Genomic DNA, 21,292 nt, shown 5'->3' with positions numbered 1-21,292 from the left:
CAGGAGGTGGAGTGGTGTGCGTGCAGGCTGCAGAGTTAACTCTCATCTCAGCCGCCGGCTAAATCGAAAGTGACACCAGTGAAATTAAGACAATCGACAGCCAGGTTAGGCCAATGGCCTTGTCCACAGCATTTACTCATGAATCTTGGACAGATGAATTCATATGCACTGCCTCCTCCGTCAAGCAGCACTCTCTCACACATAAACAATCTCACACAGACGTCATGGCAATAACTCAAAACTCAAGGCAATAACCAAAGCCATGGCTTGGTTTTTTTTTTTTTTTTTTTTTTTTATATATATATGTTGTGCCTGAAAAGCGCTTATTTGAGACCAATGTAATCATTTGACTGCAACATAGCAGTGCAAAAGTTTTACAACATTTGCTGTGATTTTTTTTCACCATTCCTGCCTATTTTTTCTTTTTTTTCTTCAAAATGTGATGGCGGATGGCGACCTAGGAGTCAGTGCTGTCGTGGTGACGCTGATGGATTTATGCAAATGTCAAGGCTGGCTTTGGCTGTAGTCTTTTGGAAAGCATGTCTCCAGGGAGGACGACTGGGACTTGGAATGCAGTTGTTTCATCTTCAAAGGCTCTCCTGAAAATAAGCAGACACACTAAATCACCTGCTGGCTTTATTTATTTATATGGTGATGTGCAGGAGAGGCAAGTACAGAGCTGAGGGCTCACAAGAGAAAGTGAAGGATACATAAAATGGTCATTTTTATGCTACGGCCTCTATATGTCAGCTGATAACAACCATAAACAGCATGTTAGCCAAAGCCAAAGTTAATCTGTCATGGTTAGTTTGTAGTTCTTAGAACACAATACTTTTATAACATTTATTATGTTGGTTAATGTTGTACTCTACATACTGTTCAGTAAAGTTTGTGGTCAGTATTTTTTTTCAGCAAGGATGCATTAAATTGAGCAGAAGTGACAGTACAGACATATATATTACAAAATATTTCCATTTGATATCAATACTGTTCTTTTGAACGTTCTATTCATCAAAATATCCTAAAACAAATAAAAAAAATATTAAGAACTGCTTTCAACATTGATAATAAGTAATGTTCTTTAGCAAAAAATCAGTATATTAGAATGATTTCTGAAAGATCATGTGACACTGAAGACTTTAGTAATGGGTGCTGAAAAGTACGTTCACATTTATTTTAAACTAATAATTTAAATACAATAATTTTTACTGTATTTTTTATTAAATACATGCAGCCTTGGTGAACATAAAAGACTTACTTTAAAAACATAAAATTTCTGTGTCAAAATTAGTTAATTAATGCATTAGTTCATGAACTATGGGCAATTTATTTAACAGCATGTAATAACATTTGTTAATGTTTTGTATATTTAGATCATATTTAGAATTATTTTAAATAAAGTAGTTAGCTCATATATAAAATCTTACCAAACTAAATTCTAGGAACAATAATGTATATTCTACATATAATAATAAATTTTATACATTTATAAAAATAGTTCAAATTATACATTAGATCATGTATTATGAACAAGCATGAATTATTGAACAACAGCATATTTATAAATTAACATTACCCTACATGAATAAATGCAGTAAAGAAATGGGCTGCTGCAAGAGATGAACATCCAAACATGTGCATAATGGCAGGCAGCCTAATATGAAACTGCTCACAATCTCCAACATCACCAGAGAAGAAGGCCCTGCCACAGGCCATCACTTGGCACATTCCCAACAGTCGAAGGCCTGATAGGCAGATGCATTATTCACAAAGGGGTCAACACTGTACCACACGAGATAGAGTTAAAAGTGTCCTGGTCCTTCTAAAACATTCTGTAGTTTCACAGCAGGCTATTTTTGAAAGGGTCACTTATTTAGAAATATTTTTAGCAAAACAATAAAGATATGGTAATCTCACAAATGTAGTACCATCTAACTCCCTCTGCTATTAACGTCTGTCTTTGTGTGTCAGATGGAATAAGCAACTGTTTTTATATCTCAATCCTCCTCTATATCTCTGTTACGTAACAAACATTTCACTGAAATCAACCCGTGTAAGCTCAACATAACAGAAAATAGACAGCTTTATTTGAGAAAGTTATTTTTTCACTCTTTCAATGTTGACAGTCATGTCCAGACATGGCATTGCGTACATGAAATAAAAGAGGGAAAAAAACCCTACTTTAACTCCAAGGAATCAAATCATTCTGCCATTTGAACGGCTTAATCCCCATGAGACACAAAGGAGAAGGTATAAATATATCAGTCAGACAGATAAATTCAATTATAACTGATCTGATATGTTATAGATTTTTAGATCTTTTACAGCGACAGGAGGGTCTGCCATGTGGGATCCTGAGAGCTACACTGCCACCTCTTGGTCAGATGAAGTCTGCTCGACATGCTGATTTAAAGTAGACTGCTGGCCTTGTGTCAAACCATAAGAGTCAACAATTAATAATGTGGCTATTATGATAAAGGAACAAACAGACAGGAAACAGGTCAGTGCAGATGTTAATTTACACAAAGATCAATACGATGGCTGGAAGGATGAAATAAACATCTGTAGTGTGTGTGGATGTGTTTATAGGTACATGAATTACAGTATATTCACCATCTTTGAGCATTGATCTCATTGATGGTGGCAGACTGGAGAGCGTTGATGGACATTTTAGAGGCTTTTAGATGCATTTTTGACATCAAGCAGAAAGAGAGCCAGTTTCTGTCTGCCAGAACAGACAAGGAGGAAGCTGGACACTTTGGAGGTTGAGAAAGCTGCCATTTTAAGACTAATTTTAAGCGTACAACATAAGGTGCAAACTGATCTTCTTCACCTGCAATGCTAAAGATGAAGATAAAATGGAACAGTTATATAAAATTAGAAACAGTGTTAAACGTACAGTATGTGATTTTTGGCCACCAGGGGTCACTCAATCAAAATAATAACATAAGACGTACTTTGATGACGTCGGGAAAGAGCGTGGGCTCATGGGAGTTCTTTTCATTGGAACACACGCTCTGTTGCTCCCCACATTCTGCACTCATTCTAACTTAGTATTTTGACAATCACGTCTTTTCAAACGCAGAGATATATGAATTATCAGACCCCTATCAAATCAATATTCCATCTAGCTAGTAGTAATATATGTTAAAAAACACGGTCGCCTTTCGTTAATAATTACGTTTATACTATGATATCGAACAAGATAGTGAACTGCATTTGAAGCTACTTAATCCAGCTAGATATAGAACAAATGTGGATTTACATTATACTATACATGAGAGCTAGTCCGTCTGCGTTTTACACAAGACATCATTGTTTCACAAAATATACGGATAGATACAGTTAGCTGAATGGATGCATACCTGTTTATTAGAATGCAAACATCTCTCTGTAGTTTCAGCTTGTCACGAAGCTCTCTCTATCTTGGAAATGCAGCTCCAATATTTACCCGTGTCTTGTTTCTTCTCTTGTCCCAAAACCTTCTCGGGTCATTTATTTCACCCGTACGTTTGCGCTTCACAGAACGTGCAGGCAAAGCATAATCATGATCCATAACTAAGTTATTGATTGAGGTATAAATACTAATACAAACAATATAAATATAAAATATAATAGTCTCGATCAAGGCTAGCTACTACTTTTTCTTCTTCGTCTCGTCTTTGCTTCTGTTCACCTTTGTATTTGGCGGTTCCGCAGGAAGTTAGATAAACTAGAGGGGTCAAAGGTTATATGACGCCATAGACGGGCGACAAAACGGAAATAAAGAAACGGTGCCGTGTCTTCTAATTAAACTATAATTTTCTCCGAATTTGAAAGTTTGTGGAAACTGTTGGGATATTGTAAGTACACAACTAAAAAAAAATGTATAACATAGATATAGTGATTTCTGCTATTTTTAAAGCAGAAAAATTACATATTGTGCCTTTAAATGTGAAAATCTGATATGGTGTATCTAAAATCAGTGGTAGATTCATAGGTGTTCAACAAATCTGCTGCAATACACTATGTACATAAAGATGGAGAAAAACAAGGTCACATTTAACATTAAAGAACTGACAACGTATTTACATATGAACTAAGTTACTAAAACTGATGAACAAAGTACACAATAAGCTTCTGGTGCTGCTTGTTGTTGTTAATCAGTACACTTAAGTATACACATACTGAATTATACAGATAACATGGACACAGTAATAGAAAGTGCATGAGAAGAACTGGTTGTTTCTGCAGGTAAAAGAGTGCATGGATGCATTCCACACAATCAATAAAGTAATTACAGCTTCACTTTTGTTAGCATATGTTCACCACTGAAGTACTTAGGGTTGCTTTTATGGTTTTTAGCCATGGAAAATAACATTAGTGGGGTAGTGCTGCAGAAAGGCTGAATAGCAGCAGAGTAAGAGACATTCAGCACTATGGCAGTACAGGAAAGCAGGAGAACACAGGCTTATAAATGGAGGACTGCGGCCACTGGCAGGGCGGCTCAGGGGAGATATTCTACACCAAATAGGTTTTGAAGAGCAGGTTGAAAAGAATAAGCCAAGGCAGTGCTCAGAAGCATGGAGGACACTGAAGCCTTAAATCTAGATGATTTGGTTTAACCCCTCAAGGAACCCTATTGTACTAGTAATTAAATAATTACACAAATAAAATGTATATATTAAACATTTAATTATAAATAATTATCATTTATATTGTCAATGCACTACAGCCAAAATAAATTATTATTATAGTATAAATTGTATTATATGGAGAACATAAATGTATAAAAATGACTTTTTCTATCCACAATTAGAATAATTCCAGATGTATAAAATATTAAATTAAAACAAACAGGCTTATAGTTTAAAACTTAACTTAAAATATATAATTAATAAACAATTGAATGTTTAGGTTTAACATTAACTTTGACAGCTCATTACTAAAGTCTTAATAATATTATTATTATTATTGTTTTTCATTATTTATATTAAGACGAACTTATGCCCACCGTCCTATGGAGGCCCTTTTTTTATTTATTAAATCTGCGGTTTTACATCCCCATTGGACTCCCTATAATCCATCTTACTTATACTAAAAACCCTCTTGAAATCAGGTTCCATACACTGCAGGTCTGTTATTAAACCAAATAAAAGCAGTACCCAAGTGCGCCATCATACATCTCTTAAAATCCCCGATGACAACATTAACCTGCACTGAAGAACTTCAGACAAATAACAGAGCCCTTATTGCCTCTGAGGTTCTGAAATTGCAATATCAACTTCAGCAGTCTAGGCCATAAAACCACACAACAGTTTAGCAAACAGTGGTTTTAAAATCCACAAAACAAGATCTCGTACCAAAACTAGACACGTCTCAGACAAGCCTAACTATCCTGTTAACTCTGATCAGCTTTAATAGACCTGATTCTGATCCCATCCCATTAGCGTACATTCAATTAAATTTGAGTGGGTGTGCTCCCTGATATGTGTGAAAGCCCTGAGGCTTACGGAGGGGTAATTAATAAGAGTGCATGAGATTAACTGAGTCCCCTCCTCGCTGAGACCAGCACTGCTGCTGCTCTATTAAAACACTAAACACATGCTCAGATTCAAATGAACACTGATGGTGAAAATGCTGTTAAATCCGAAGCAATTTTTGCATTGAAGTCAGTGGAAATTATCTACACCATACAGCTCTACACTGAACCAGTAGATCTAAGCCTGTGTGTGTGTGTATTCAGATCTGTTCTCGGGTCTGAATATTATAGATGTCTCACAGAACATATTCTTCAAAGTGGAATCAAGTACCCGTGATTAGGACATAAATATATGTCTGAGAGGCTGCGTATACTTGCTTTACACTTGTGCAGACAGACCGTGATTTACAATCTACTGCCGTCATCACTGTTAAAAACGCAGGACTGAAGTGAAGTGCACATGAAAACAAGAATATACTTCCAGAGCACAGTGATAAATTCCCTCTTAAGACAAAAAAGACACTCATGGATCTGCATGCAAGCACTGAATCCATCAAAATGTGTGGCTAATGCTAATGTATTGCTAATTGGAATTTTATAATTTTGAACTAATCCTAAATAAATCAAACAAAAATCGTCTGGGAATCAAACACTATTTAAATAGTTAATTTAAAATTACCATCTTTTTTTCAGAATTTCAGTTCATAGAGGATTTCTGTGTGGTTCTTTTGATATGCATACCCTCTTAGAAATTGCATTAGCAATCCATTAACATTCCTTTAGAAGTTTCTATGACTGTAACTTCTATATCTAGAAGTTACTATGACTGTCAGTCCTCATTTATGGAAACTTGGAAAGCACAAGTGTGTCCAACCTCATGCAACATAAGGCATCTTCAACATTCAACACAAGGACTAAATCTCGGGAAAGAGATGTTCTCTTGGCGCCCTCTAGTGTTCATCCGTGAGGGGACATTAAGTCAAACTTCTGTGTCATTGAAAACTATAATATAATATAATATAATATAATATAATATATAAATTATTGATTATATTAGCAATTTTGTGCTAGTGTTAAGTGAGGGGACAAAATCAATAGTCTATGTGGCATTAAAATCTCATGGAAAGTTCACCATTTTAACTAATCATCACATTTTTATTGCATGCCTTGAAAACATACTAATTTTGTTGTAGTTTGACAGATATAGCAACATAATATTTTCAATATGAATTCATTAATATGAAGGATGAAAGTAAAAATAAATACTCTCAGTTTAGGAGTCCAGAATATTCCAAAATATATCTTCAGGTAATGTTGGACCTATTTTCAGTAAATAATAATAATAATAATAATAATAATAATAATAAATAAATAAATAAAAAATATATATATTTATTTATTAGTTTGTCAAATTTGGGCAAAAAAAAATACTTCTGATTTTTTAATATGTAGCCCCTGCTGTTCTCTATGATAGAGCTAGAAGCCACTTGGGTGTAATTTTCAACAAAAACACTACTTGGCAACAAAAACGACTACATCACGTTCCTAAACATCTGCTGACAAACATTTTTTTGCAGATGTGGACAGTAAAAAATTTTTGTGACAGATAATCAACTGAAATTTAATGTCAATATATTATGTTTTTACAGTTTCAACAACAGCTGTTTTACTATCGTTATTTGTCAGAAACTATGGGTAAAGTAGAATATATTTTTATTTTACTAAGGCTGAAAGGTTTGGCAATTTGGCATGTCTATATCGGTCTACACAACTACACATGAATATAAGGAAATCATTCAAACTGACGGCCTCCATGTGAACACTGACATGAACAAGCCAAGATGTCTTTAAATGAGGTGACTGGCACCCAAATCTTATGGGCCGGAGGTTCTTAATTACATGATGAGATTACTAAATGGAAAAAATGAATCCAGGTGACCATCTGCTTGGAGTTTAGAGCTCACCGAAGTAAACACACTCCAGCGATGCCAGCAGGTTTTGTCATCTTTAACTTAAAATAAGCTCAGAGTTTAGAGAAAAAAAAGTGTGTCTGCCACTCCCCCGCACTCCTGATGAGAGTAAGACAGCTAAGGGGCTCGAATGAAGGCTCTCATTTTTAGTTGGGGTGTCAAAGTTGCCTGAAACCTGCGCTGGTTTCCACTCCCTCTTACATCTCTCCCTCCACTACTCACAGCGCTTCTGACAAGCATGAACAGGAACGAAACACAGTAACAAGTTTGTCTCATGTCAGCTTTGAATAAACAGTGCGATAACTTCTTTCCTTCTATATCAGCCTCTCTCATTCTCTCCCTCCTGCTCTCTCATTTTGCTCACTCTGGGACCCCATGCTGATTGATAGCAGCTTTAAACTGTTGCATGCTCAAATAGACTAAGCTCTGAAAGCCTCGTGTGCAGAGTGGAATCGGGGAACAAAGAACCTCCACCTCCTCTCTAACCTGTCAGATTTAAAATCAAGCTCTTATCCTGAGCGAAGAAGGGCATTAGATTTGAATAATATCTCTGTCTCCACATTAAACATTTCTTCTGAAAATGCAGTAACATGCACGCTAGGAGATGGTGCGTCACACGGTGCCGACTTATAATGATAAATGTAACCTGTTGTTTTCTAGCTACAAACTATTTGTAGAAACACAGGTTCACTTAGCACGCTTTTATTCCGGGCCCAATGCAGAATAAAAGTTAATAACATTTAATATAAGCAGGAATGTGATTTATATGTAGGAATTTTACCCCCTGCTAGAGTGTTTCAGTTAAATGGAGATGCAAACTTTCAGCGTGTCATTGTCTGATCTTGATGCTTCTTGAACATTCCTCCTGGAGACTGTATTAAAAGGTTTTAAAGTTTTATGCAAAAGAAGCACTAGTGAAATATCATTAAAATTATTTATATTCAAACAAGCTGAAGATTTTCTCTTAGAAAAAGCCATTTTATGACATCATGACACTGCCATTTTGAGATCGCATGACCATCCGTGTCATACAAGTGAGTTTTCAAATACATCTAAACACAACAAGCAAACCAAAACATAAAACAAAAACCATATACTGTATATAAACTAAATATACCTAAATGTAAACAAAAATTCAATCATTTTAATTAATAAGCAAAGAAGCTGGTTAATATTCTGATGCACTCATTTATACCAATGATGCTGTTGTATTGAAATATTTATGTATAATTATTATGACTACAAAAAGCCCCCCCCCCCCCCCCAAAGACAGAAACACTCAGTAGGCCTGACCCAAATTCACATGACTTAAGGGTACGAGAGGGATGTCAATCCATTTTCAAGTCAGTTTGTAACTGCCTACATTATGGATAAAACAAGCTGGCAAATCATCACAGTCAGTGAACAAAATACTACACTCAAACACTCTTTCATTTTCTTAACAGCATTGTAATTAAGTGATCGGTATTTAATCTTCTTGTGAAAATATACAAAATAACCGATGAAATTCTGAACACATTTCCATTTCAAATTTAAATGTCATCTTTTAAGCAGAGAAACAATGAAAAGCAAAAGGACAGTGATTCGACACAACACATTTCTACCATAACTTGTACAAACCAAAAGAGGGCGCAACTAGCTACTGAGAAACAGCACGACTTGTCAGTCTGTCTACTCTCAAGGCTCTGCTCTTCTCTGAAGTACAACAGCCATGAGTGCCGAGACTAGACACAGAGGCCACATCTCTGCCACAAGCACGTCCTGGGTCATGGGACAATAGCACATGCTTGTTCTCTGCAGGGTTCCCTGTGTCCCTAGCAAACTTTGACCCCTCGTGTCTGTCTGGTGCACTACGACACCTGCGCGGTGAGACTTCCTCCACATCTCAACATGTAGCTGCTTGAGATAACTGCTCTAATCCACACTTGTTGTGGATACAAACACTGAATAAAGCATAATTAATCTGACCTTGGCTTCCCAAAGGCATGCATTCAAGAATAATTTTGAATGACAAAGATTACTAATTCAATACAACAGCATCATAACTGCTTACTGACATTAATGAAAGAGAAAAATAAATAAAAATTAATGATACAAAAGCAATGCTTCTCAAACACATAAAATGCATTAAATTAGATTTAAAAAAATACTTTTCTTGAGTTTAAACATCTTTGCTCAGTGTTTGACGATTAATTTATATCCACTGCTGCAAATATCATACAATACTTTAACTGTTAAAACAATGCTCAGCTGAACCTTTAATTATGAAGGCTATGTTTACCTAAATGACTGGTGATATGCAGTTTTTCCAGTTCATTTTCATCCTGAGCATTTGCACCCAGAATCTATTTGTGATGTATTTTGATTTCACAAACCCTGTAATCTATTTCATCCTGGTGAGTGCACCAGATCAAAGAAGAAGCCAGGCATATCTCAGCACAGAATCACAGAAAAGCACAGTCTATCAGCCAGATTAACACACATCAGTTCCCAAATACATTATAGGGTGAATATTTTACCAACACTCAGCACATACCAGTGTATCTACGCAGTAGGTAAATGTTATTCTGCCATCATCACGTGTGAGAAATTAGTTAACTAAATTAACAAATTAAAGTGTGGTTGACTTACCTGTGTTTGTTTATATTGATTCAACACAATAACACTGGTTGTGCTGAATCAATGACAGTGGGATTACATGGTGTAATTGTGTAATCAATGCCAGAGAGTCAGTCACAACTGAAAGTTGCACCTCAGACTCACAGACCTGTAAACAGATGCACTTTACAAGTGCTTCTGAGAGACACGCTGGCAACATCTAGAGCATGTGTTTCTGTAAGCAGACAGTGGATGTGCAGACGTTAAAGTTTGTTTGGATGATTTACGGCTCCGATAACAGCAGGGACATAACGACAATGAGATTGCACAGATGGATTCAGCACAGTTTACTCTGACGCCCGACCGAGGAGCTCTCCACAGAGCTGTATGGCTTCAATCTGATTTATAGCAAGCTCTCAAAGGGAGTGGCACTCCATTTATTTTTGACTCAACTTTAAGATGTCTCTGTTCAGATTGGGACTCAGGTTTTTATGCAGGAGCCCTTCACTACCAAGCATAAAATGTACAGTATATCGTTTATTTTAACAAATTGGATTCTTAATATTTAGCAATTCTCTTGGTTATTTTCATTTATACTTACATACTATTACACTTTAAGGAATACACTCTTTAAAAAAAGGCACTTTACTGGCTTCTACGGTTCCATGAGGAACCTTTATGGAACCTTTCCATTTCACAAAATGTTCTTTATATCATTAAAATTTTGTTCACATTAGGAAAAAAACAATTCTTTTAGGAACTGCATGCTGAAAGGTTCTTTGGGGAACTAAAAATGCTGCTTCTATAGAATTCAATGAGAAAACAATGTGAAAAGGGCATAATTCACCCAACAATTTAATTTATTTCATCATATACTCAGCCTCATTTTGTTCCAATCAATCAATCAATCAATCAATCAATCAATTCAATCAATTCAATCAATTCAATCAATTCAATCAATTCAATCAATTCAATCAAATCAATCAATCAATCAATCCTTCCTTCTTTCCCTCCCTCCTTCCTTCCTTCTTCTCTTTTCTTTCTTCTGCAGAACACAAAAGAGGATATTATGATGAGAATCTACTTAATAGTTTTTGTTACCATTGATTTTCCCTGAATGGTCAAAATAAATGATGAACCATGTCTCAAAATACCTTTTGTATGTTCCACAGAAGAAAGAGGTTCATACATGTTTGGAACAACATAAAGGTGAGCAAATAAATATAGAATTCTCAATTTTGGTAGAACTGTTGCTTTAAGCATCTGCCAGAAGCTTTTACTCAAACAACTTATAATTGTAACCTATGTGCTTAAGCTAAACAAACAATTCTGCAAAGGTTGCTACAATCACTTCTGCAAATCACCTCTAATAGTTGGTTTGTGGTACATATAGTTTGAGTTTATGTAATTATACGTAAGTGAATAATGTGTTGCTATGAACTACACAAGATGTCATGACACTCTGTAATTAGAAATCCATCTTGAGATGGCGTAACCTGTTCATCTTGTGTGTGTTTCAATGTCTTTTGCTAATTTACATTATTACTTTGCTTTTTAAATATTTCTTCACTCCCCTTGCTCTCTGCAATTTACAATATATTTGATGAAGTTTTGAGGTTTCAGCATTGTTTTTTGCCTTTTTTTGTGTGGTCTCTCTGCTCCGATCAATTGGAGGCATGTGTGGAATCCTCAGGAAAGGAAAACCGGGGTTGCATAAACATGGGTTTTTAATTTCCTACTTGTGTTTATATTTCCACGCATCTCTCTTTTTGATGTGCAGTCCCAGTGCGTAACGTCTTACTCGCTTTAAAGGCCCGAAGAGCAGCAGCAACTTCTCGCCCCCTCCAACCTATGATTTAGAGTAATGGTACCCTTTAAGATTTGCATGGTGATGTTAACTAAGCATGGTTGTTGAAATATAATTGACTTTTCTCATGGACTCCAAAAGACAAACAAAGACCTTAAAGGGGGTCCAAGAGCGAGCGGCATTTAAAAAATGGGCCAAGCAAGCTCCATCCTCCCTGATGAATAAGCATTGGAATTTAGAGCTGGAGGCAACGTTCACTGTTTTCTCTTTCGCCTCTTTTCTCCCTTTTTAGTCTCGCCCTTTGTGACCACAGCCACATTTATTAATGGTCACTAAGATGTCAGCCATAGCCTTTACACATCAGTCACCGAGGGCTGTCTTATTTATTTTTATCATTGTTCTTGCCTCTTCTCGTCTTTGTTTTTTCCTCTTTTCTCGTGTCAGGTGTTTAAGCATGCTGTCAGTTTTATTGGGCCTGGTGAATGGGGTTGATAGGGGACACTCTCAAAGGACTGCATGTGACCCATCTGCCCACAACACCCTCGCACACACCCTCTCCCTTTTGTGCTCTTGTTTTTGTTTGTCTGGGAGACCCGAGTGAAAGATAATCTTTACTAGGTAGGAGGTTACAGATCACCATCCCTATAACAATAGATTGCACTCCCTAAATGATTTTGGATTAGAAAGCTTAGCTGGGATACCAGTGAGGCAAAAACACCAGTACTAGCATATGTCATAGCATTAAACATGAGAACTCGCAGTGATACTAACCTGACATGACTGAAAGCTGAAATTGCTTGAGCGCTCAGATTCGCTCAGTAAAGTAATCGTCGATCTGTACTACACGCTGGTAGGGTGGCCGATGTGGTAGTAGATGTGTGGAAGAGACAGAGGATTGTTGTGAAGAGAGTGAGCAATGGGGCTTTCACGCTTCAGCAGACATATTTGCTTAGAGTTGATTAACTGGACCCCAGAGAGGAAGAGCTGTAGTGCTCTGGCTACTAAGCTTCAGAGGGAGTGTGTCTTATACAACTTAGAATAACAATAGTAATTGTGTATAAATAGAAACGTGTTTAGCTTTGATGAATCATTGCAGCTATTTAGACAAGACATGTTAACTACAAACTACACTATCACAACAACTTATCTATTATTACATCAGCAACAATGATCTAGATTAGTGAAATGGTGTCTCACAGTTCTAATTTGTTCATGGACAGGAAAAACAATGATAATGTTTAAAAGTCCAATCAACAAACTGTATTTTCACAATTTTAGCTGTCTAATTGATGTAATGCAATATTTATATGCTAAAACAAGTTTATATACACTACCATTCAAGAGGTTGTTTCTTTTTTTTTTTTTTGCAAGAAAGAAAGAAAAGACATTAATTCAGCAAGGACGCATTAAACGGATCAAAAGTGAAAGTAAAGACATAAGTTCTATTTCAAAATGCTGTTCTCTTGAGCTTTTTATTCATTAAGGAACCATTTAAATACTATCACGGTTCACACAAAATATTAAGCAGCTCAGCTGTTTTCAAGACAATAATTAGAAATGTCCCCTGTGCACCCAATCAGTGACACTGAAGTTATAACAGCAGAAAATTCAACTGTCATCAAAGAAATAAATGACAGTTTAAAATAAATTAAAACAGGAAACTGTTATTTTAAATTTGAATAATATTTCATATATATATATATATATATATATATATATATATATAAAATCAAATTAATGCATCTTTGGTAAGCCTAAGAGACTTATTATGAGTAAAATATTACCAACCACAAACTTTTCTATTCAGTCGTCATGTCATGTTAATCACATACTGTATTGTTGGACCAGTGCACCTCATGGTGATATGATCAGATTTCCGATTTCATTTATAGACAACTTTGTTAACATTTACAGTATATAATAAACAATGTTGTTACTGTATTGTACTGTGGCTTAAACTCAATGTCCAATGTAAAACATAGATCCTGAAACCAAACCAGATCAGAACCACTAATTTAGATGACATCTAGACCCCTTTTCACCAACTCAAAGCTCACCTCACCTGAATGCTTAGAAAATGGTAAGGCAGTAAAATAATGGGGTCTTCCATCACTAGCAGTAACAGTCCATCTTTATAATGTCATTAAAGTTGTTTAAGTCTGCAGTCTTACCTCGACTGGCTAAAATCTTGCTGAGTTTAGAACAAAGCACAACATGTATACGACGGCTTTTGCCAAAAGCACCTCCCACACAACGGCCCTTGAGGAGGGACCCCCTTTAGCTGAGACCCCAGTGACCAGACCACTCAGCTTCTTTTCCCGCAATTTTCCACCCATGTGGCAGCCCCAGGCCCATGAGTGACAGTAACTTCATTAGATGCCTCTTTAACCTGGCCCTTCTCCCTCTCATTTTCTCAGAATTACCTTTCACAGGTTGACGGGGTTATTGAGACACTAGCTGTTTTGGCATAGACCCCCAGGACTGATGTGCCATGATGAGGTATGCAGTATGTCACTCCTTAGCAAACAGACTGGAGACAAACAGCTACATTATAACTGCATCCTGGGAATTACACAAACACGTGAAAAATGAGTAGCCATAGTGACTGATAAGGTTCTGTGCAGAACAATGTATATACACTGTTAAAATATACTGTTTTTACAATACACTTTTAAAATATACTGTTACTGTATAAATCTTGAAATTAAATAGCACTGAAGTGCATTAAAGTAATTATAATAAGTCAAATTGTGAATTTACAAAGATCCTAAAGCCTATTTCCACCTAAGGTTAAACAAAAATAAAGAGATAATTTTTAATATATTGCTTTATATCTCACAACTGTGATTTAATTATATATATTTTGGACCTGCATATCTCACATTGCGACTTTAATTTATTGATTCAATGATATTATAAATAGTGTCAGATAACCGGATGATATAAAATTCTATACTAAGTTTATTATTATTTTTAAGTATATAGTACATAAATCAGGGCTGTCCAGTCCTGACATAAACGGTATAATATAAACACTAAAATACTTTATTTTAAATGCTACAAGTGAATTTAGGCATCACAACACAATGTACCGAATGAAAACTGATATTTATGTGAGATTTGCTTAAGAATACAATTATTAACCTAAATTAAAAGTCTCTTAAAGAATAACTTGCATGCGATATAGATTTTTTTTAAAGTGCCCATAACTGATATCAGTACTAATATATTGTGTACCCTTACGAAAGGAAAATATATTTACCAATATATTTCTAAAAATATATTGTGATATATTGTAATATATTATTTTCCCTTCTTATTTTCTAATATATTATATATTTGAATACATTTAAGAATATATTGATGATACATATATTATATAATATATTGCAAAATATACAAATGATTGCCGCTTTCAATATATTGCAATATATTGGAAAAAATACATATATATAAGAATATATGCCTAATATATTATATATTATATTATATATATTATTTTTGTTTCATAAGGGTATCCCTACTTTATATCTCACAGTTTATATTTCTCAATCACAACTTTGTTCATTATAATCACAACTTTCAATGTGACTTCATATCTTGCAAGTGCAATTTAATTTCTCATAATATCAAATGTAACAAGAAATAAATGTACGATTTGAGATATCTAACAAATTACCTAGTAATTTAAAAGAAGCTTCCAAACAAGACAGATTTTTAAAGTGACTGAAATAAAACTTTGAATAGTTGGAAATGATCATTGCTGGGGCAGAAATAATCTAGCACATGATTCATCAGATAACTGCATACTTGTATACGTCAATAAACAAGAGCAGCATGTGTTTAATACCAATGGAGGAGTTAAAACAAACATTAAAACAAGGTGATGCTATACTACTGATAAATGTTAAACATAATTACTCATAACATTACTCATTAAAGGCATTACAACTGCCAACAGAGGGATAATACTGTACTTACAGTCTGACATCTTTCAAAAAAATCCAATCTAATCACAAGCAACGTCTTTAGTGCCATAAAATGTGTCTTTAAAAGTAAGCTGCTGGCTGAATGATTCCTTTTGTGCCAGGCAGTGAGCCAAGTCTACAAAGTAGTGGATGAAACGTGTGTATTTGTAATTCGTAGTAAACCTTAGAGTGTGTTGTTTAAAAATTCATGTTGCGATCCTTGTTGCTGACGAGCAATGTGCATGTATTATTGCATTTGGCCTCAGCGCAGAACAGAATGTGTGTCTACTACTGAATAATGGCTAAGTCCACTATGACACTGAGACGCTAATGAGCACGTAGCTTCAGGCGTAGTTAGAATCACTGTCTGCCACTGAGAAACTCACACAAATCCCAGCACTAAAACGAAACAGCTGCATCATATCAGAGCGTTTAGGAGAGCCCACAAGTGCATTGCGTTGCGAGGAGCATCTGTTAAACTACGCTATTAGCAACTGCCTCTTACAGAGCTCTAGAGCAATAAACCACAAGTAGAACATTTAACAAGCAATATTTTAAAGGCTGTAGAGAGCTTGACCTGCTAAACATATCCTTAATGAAGAGCTCTTGACACACCCAAACGCTCCACCACTTTCCCTTTAGAGCACCTATCTGTGAAGTTCCCCGAGCATAGTCGCCTTGCAGACCTTTCAGTGATGCCAACGTCAAAGAGGGGCTAGTCACTACCTCCCCTCATTCGCATTTGTGCACTCAAACATGGCAGAGGAAAAAAGGCACAGATGTTAATCTCTCTCTTATCCCCTCCTTTTTATTAAGGGAGATTAAAAAGAATAGAGTGCAATTTGGATGAAGGCCAAAGCAGACTAGATGTGCAAAGTATTTCTGGATTATTTCCACTTAGTACAGGCAGGGGCTGAAAGGATGGCTGTCTTGTTAGCTGGTGTGTCATTGAAGACTTCACAAGCCAGTTGGTCAACCGGAATCACAATAAACGCTGCTTGTGCTATGGCAAAATTCCCATGGAGGTTGATTTGCACAAATGCACGGCTCAAGTTAAATATGATGATTCGAGATGAAAAGTTCTGGTAACAACTTCTTCCGAGGGTTTGGTTGCTAGAGACCTTAGTCCTGCCTTTCATGTTTTTGGTTAAAAGAAGTAGAAGTGGAAGCGTAGCGAGGCTAAAAAGGACTGCTTCTATTTGTTAATCTCTTTCTCTATCTTTTCATATGGCCAGACCTTCCTTTTTTGATTCCTTTCACATCAAAAGAAAGAGAAAAAAGTTAGTCAGTCCCCTTTTGTCGTGCTCTTTCTTCTCCACGCTCTTTATACTTTTATCCTAATCCCAACCATGCATGAGTGATCAGTTGTGTCCTGTTGTTTCACTGTTCTGCTAGTTTTCAGTCGGTAGGGTTCCGTCTTTGTTCCCTTTCAGCGAGAAACACATAGAAAGGTAAAGAGAGGGAAGGGTAATGAAACCTCCTCCACAGACTTACTCCTTTGTCTTCTTGATCAGGTTTATTTTGCTTTTGCTTTTAGAGATATAACTGACTGTAATTAAGAGAGATGGGTGCTGTGATGATGTGTTCTTTGCCAACTCTTTGGAGAGTGCTAGAAATTCCTCATCAAAGCCGACTGATAAAGTCCAACAGTCACAGAGCCGGAGCAGGTTTTGATGTACTATATGAATTCCATATAAAGATCATCAGATGTCAGGCCCAGTCCAAAGGCCGTACCTGACAGGTGAAGAATGCTCTCATCCAACATGAAGTTAACAGGCATGAGGACATCTAAAATTCTACCTGAAACATGAACAAGATGCACCTTGAGGGCCTGGGGGTTTGTTGATAGCCGTTTGGATGTTTGGTTTCTGTTTTCCCAGCAGTCAAACCGGGGTTTTGATCCCTGGACAATTTGGGAATATATAGAAAGAACTGACTTCTAGCTATTTCATCAAAAACGGATGTACTGATATCCTCAAATCATGGAGGGCACTATATATTGTTCTATGTGAAAAAAATGTGTGCTGCTTTTGCTGTGTGCATATAGGTATCAATAATGTAACAATATCTTTTTTTGTTGTGTAGAGAAAGACTGCATTATAATTGTAAACTTTTTATAAAAATACCTCCTTGAAAAGAAAAATCTCAAATAGTTTGGAAATATATAGTATTATTATTATTATTATAGAAATCAATATTTTAACAAAACTAATTAATATTTGAAAAATGTGGTCCAGCTAACATACGAGCACCTGCATAATAAATGTGAGACAACAGGAAACTGCAGAGGCCTGCAGTCTGTGTCGAGGTCAATAAGTCTTTTAAAATATCAGATAGTTTGACCTTTTTATGACAAGGGACAGTTCGTTCAGAATGGAAAATGTGGTCCAACCCCCACTCCTCAAAAAAAAGTTAAGATATTTATAAATCGTTAATTTTTGATGTTTGTAAAAATGCTTTTTACCTTGAAAAAAGGTTGAATTGTTTTTTTTGTTGTTGTTGTTTGTTTGTTTGATTGATTTTTATTGCATGAATTATTAACAAAAATTATTAAGATGTGTACGCTCAAATGCTCAAGGTGTAAGGGACATATCTCATTACTTAGCAACTTGACAACTATACTACACTGCATTTTAGGTACACTTCATTTAAACCACAGAAAACTAACATGTACAACAAGGTGTACATTTTTAAGAACTTGACACTTCCTTTTTTTTTATACTGAACACATTATACAACATTAACCCATATACCTCTGAATCCTGAGTTGATTGTGCTTCATTTAGTTCTTCCCTATGCATGACTGTTATGAAATGCATAATAATTTGATTCTCTGCTTCTCTGCAGAGTAAAGGCTCTGGTCAGTGTGTCCTCTGTTCATAGGGACAGTCATTGTTGCAGACTGATCCCTCCTCTCTGTGGTTGTCGGGCCTAATTAAAACTATTCTGGGGGCGTGGGGTGAGCTAAAGGGGGAGGGGCCGGACAGCACTCCACAGTAAATTATGATCACAAATGTCTTCCTGTCGAGTCCTATACTTGGCACTATAAAGTAAGGCGAGCCGGCAGTACCTGAAAGGGCTGGAATCCGAGCAGACATCCACATCATCCCAGTCCATAGTCCAGCGGGGTCGCACACAAGTGGCCTTTGTGGCCGGCGAAAAACGGGATTAAGGAGGGGTCTTCAAGAGAATTGATTTTCTGCAGAGAACAATGAGCGGGTGAGAGGAGCTGGGGCCAGAGCTCTGAATCACACAGCCTCAGTGCCCCATGAAAGGCCAAAACCGCACAACACTGAGATTAAAGCAATCAGGTTCTTTACCCACATACTGCTTCCCCGCTCTCCCCCCACCCTTCACCACCACATTACACACTCGGCTCACAATAAACAGAAAAGGCCCAAAAGAAAAGCGATGAAACGGACTGTTTGCTTTTGCCTTCTCCTCCGGCCCTCCAAACGTTGCAAAGCTGCACTGAACAGGCTGGCGTAAATGTAGCATCCGTCATTCTGGACATGGCAGCAAAGAGGGCATGTCTTTTTTGGGACGACAATGCCAGTGTGAAGTGGTGTGACGTGGTGTGGTGATGGGATCAAGGGTTACACATGAAAGAAGCGGGCTGCGCAGGTGCAGCTGTACATACCATTGTGGTCAATAATTTGCATGCATTTAGTCCAAGCCTGAAAACACTGAATTGGGTGCTTTGAGGACGCAAGCAAACCTAATTGTCATTAAATACACTAAATTAAAACTCACAAATCAATTTATCATAATTGACTGTTAAAAATGCAGTTCATCCAAAAAATAAAAATTCTCTCATCATTAACTCAGCTAAATCTCATTCCAATCCTGTACAAACACAAAATAATATTGTTCTGCAGTTTTTGTCCATATTATAAAAAGTCAGCAGGACCCAAAACTTTCAAGTTCCAAAAAGGACATAAAAGTAGCGTGAAATTAATACATACTCAATGCATGCATATGGTAAAACAAGCTCCAAGTATCAACTAACATCAAACCTCACTAGTTCTCATGTGCCACGTGACCAAACATCACCATATTTGATGTAGTCCAGTGGTCTCCAACGTGGTGCCCGCGTGGAGTCTCTGAGTCGCCCGCCGAGCACCTTCTATAAATAGCCTGAATTGTAATCTTTCTTTTTTTTTTATGATAATGTTATAAAATGAGAAAATAACTATTGGTGACATTTCATATACCATTAAAACATAATAAAATAATTCAATTATTTAAAATATTTAGAATCTGCACGTCTCTCTATCTCTCTCTCTCTCTGCGTCTCGTGCGCGCACCTCTCTCTCTCTCTCTCGCTCGCTCTTCGTCTCGCGCGCGCGCACCTCTCTGTCTCTCTCTGTCTCTCTCTCTCTCTCTCTCTCTCTCTCTCTCTCTCTCTCGCTCGCTCTGCGTCTCGTGCGCGCACCTCTCCTGTTCTCTCTGCGTATCGCGCGGCAGAGGAGCAGCGTTTTAATTTAGTTAAACACAGATATTATGTTGCTTTTCTAATTTTACATGCAAGTATGTAAATTATATAATTCAGTCACTATTTCAGGGCCGGCCCGCGGTATAGGCAAATGCTAAGGGCGCCACTCATCCATATGGGCGCCAGAATGAGTGAACGAGTGAAATTTTTTTTTTTATAATAGGCTACTATTTAAAAACCATTAATTCGAAATACTACCAAATAAAGCAAAAAAAAAAAGTCCGGCTCTTCAATCTTTCCCCGCCCATCGAGTGCTTGAAGTGCGTCAAAAACAGAGCGCGCGCACGATCAGTTGTTGGTAATTTGTTGTGTAGCGTGCCCGACGCCGCATCCAATGTAGACAGCACTGCTTTTGTTAACACACAGCTCGTAGAAACGGGCCTGGCAGCTCGCGCCAGTTCTAGACACGGTGAAAGTTTCCTGATTGTGACGGAAGGCCGAATTTACATGACACATTATAAATGAGCATAGTCTGCGATAGATACAGTGCCAAAAAGAAGAGAAGAGGATAAAGACAGAGGTAAAGAGATGTAGTGAAATAACAATTTATTGCATAGGAGTAAGATACTATAATTTCATGGCAGTTATTTTTAACTTAAACTTAATGTTAGCAGTTGTTCTGAGTTCTGAGTCCCCAGACTGTGATTTTGACTGTTGTGCAGTTTTGGGGGGATACAGTACAGGCCAAAAGTTTGGAAACATACTATTTTTAATGTTTTTGAAAGAAGTTTCTTCTGCTCATCAAGCCTGCATTTATTTGATCAAAAATACAGAAAAAAATGTAATATTGTGATATATTATTACAATTTAAAATAATTTGTTTTCAATTTATTATACTTTAAATTATCATTTATTTCTGTGATGAAAAGCTGAATTTTCAGCATCATTACTCCATTCTTCAGTGTCACATGTGACATCCGGTCTATCACATGATCCTTTAGAAATCATTCTAATATGATGATTTATTATGAGTGTTGGAAACAGTTCTGCTGT

At 36.6% G+C, this 21,292-nt stretch overlaps 1 long non-coding RNA gene across 1 annotated transcript; it reads right to left on the bottom strand.

Annotated features, from left to right (window-relative positions):
- Window positions 1-304: 304 nt before the first annotated feature.
- LOC132114212 (uncharacterized) lies at window positions 305-19,000 on the bottom strand. The gene is made up of 2 exons (XR_009425260.1): window positions 18,875-19,000; window positions 305-599 (listed from the first exon to the last, which is right to left on the bottom strand). It is a non-coding gene; the product is annotated as an uncharacterized LOC132114212 (long non-coding RNA).
- Window positions 19,001-21,292: the final 2,292 nt, after the last annotated feature.

The sequence above is a fragment of the Carassius carassius genome, chromosome 33, assembly GCF_963082965.1.
Source record: "Carassius carassius chromosome 33, fCarCar2.1, whole genome shotgun sequence".
Classification (NCBI taxonomy): Eukaryota; Metazoa; Chordata; class Actinopteri; order Cypriniformes; family Cyprinidae; genus Carassius; species Carassius carassius.
The sequence above is the reverse complement of the archived record's forward strand: the minus strand, read 5'-3'. Positions and strand labels throughout refer to the sequence as shown.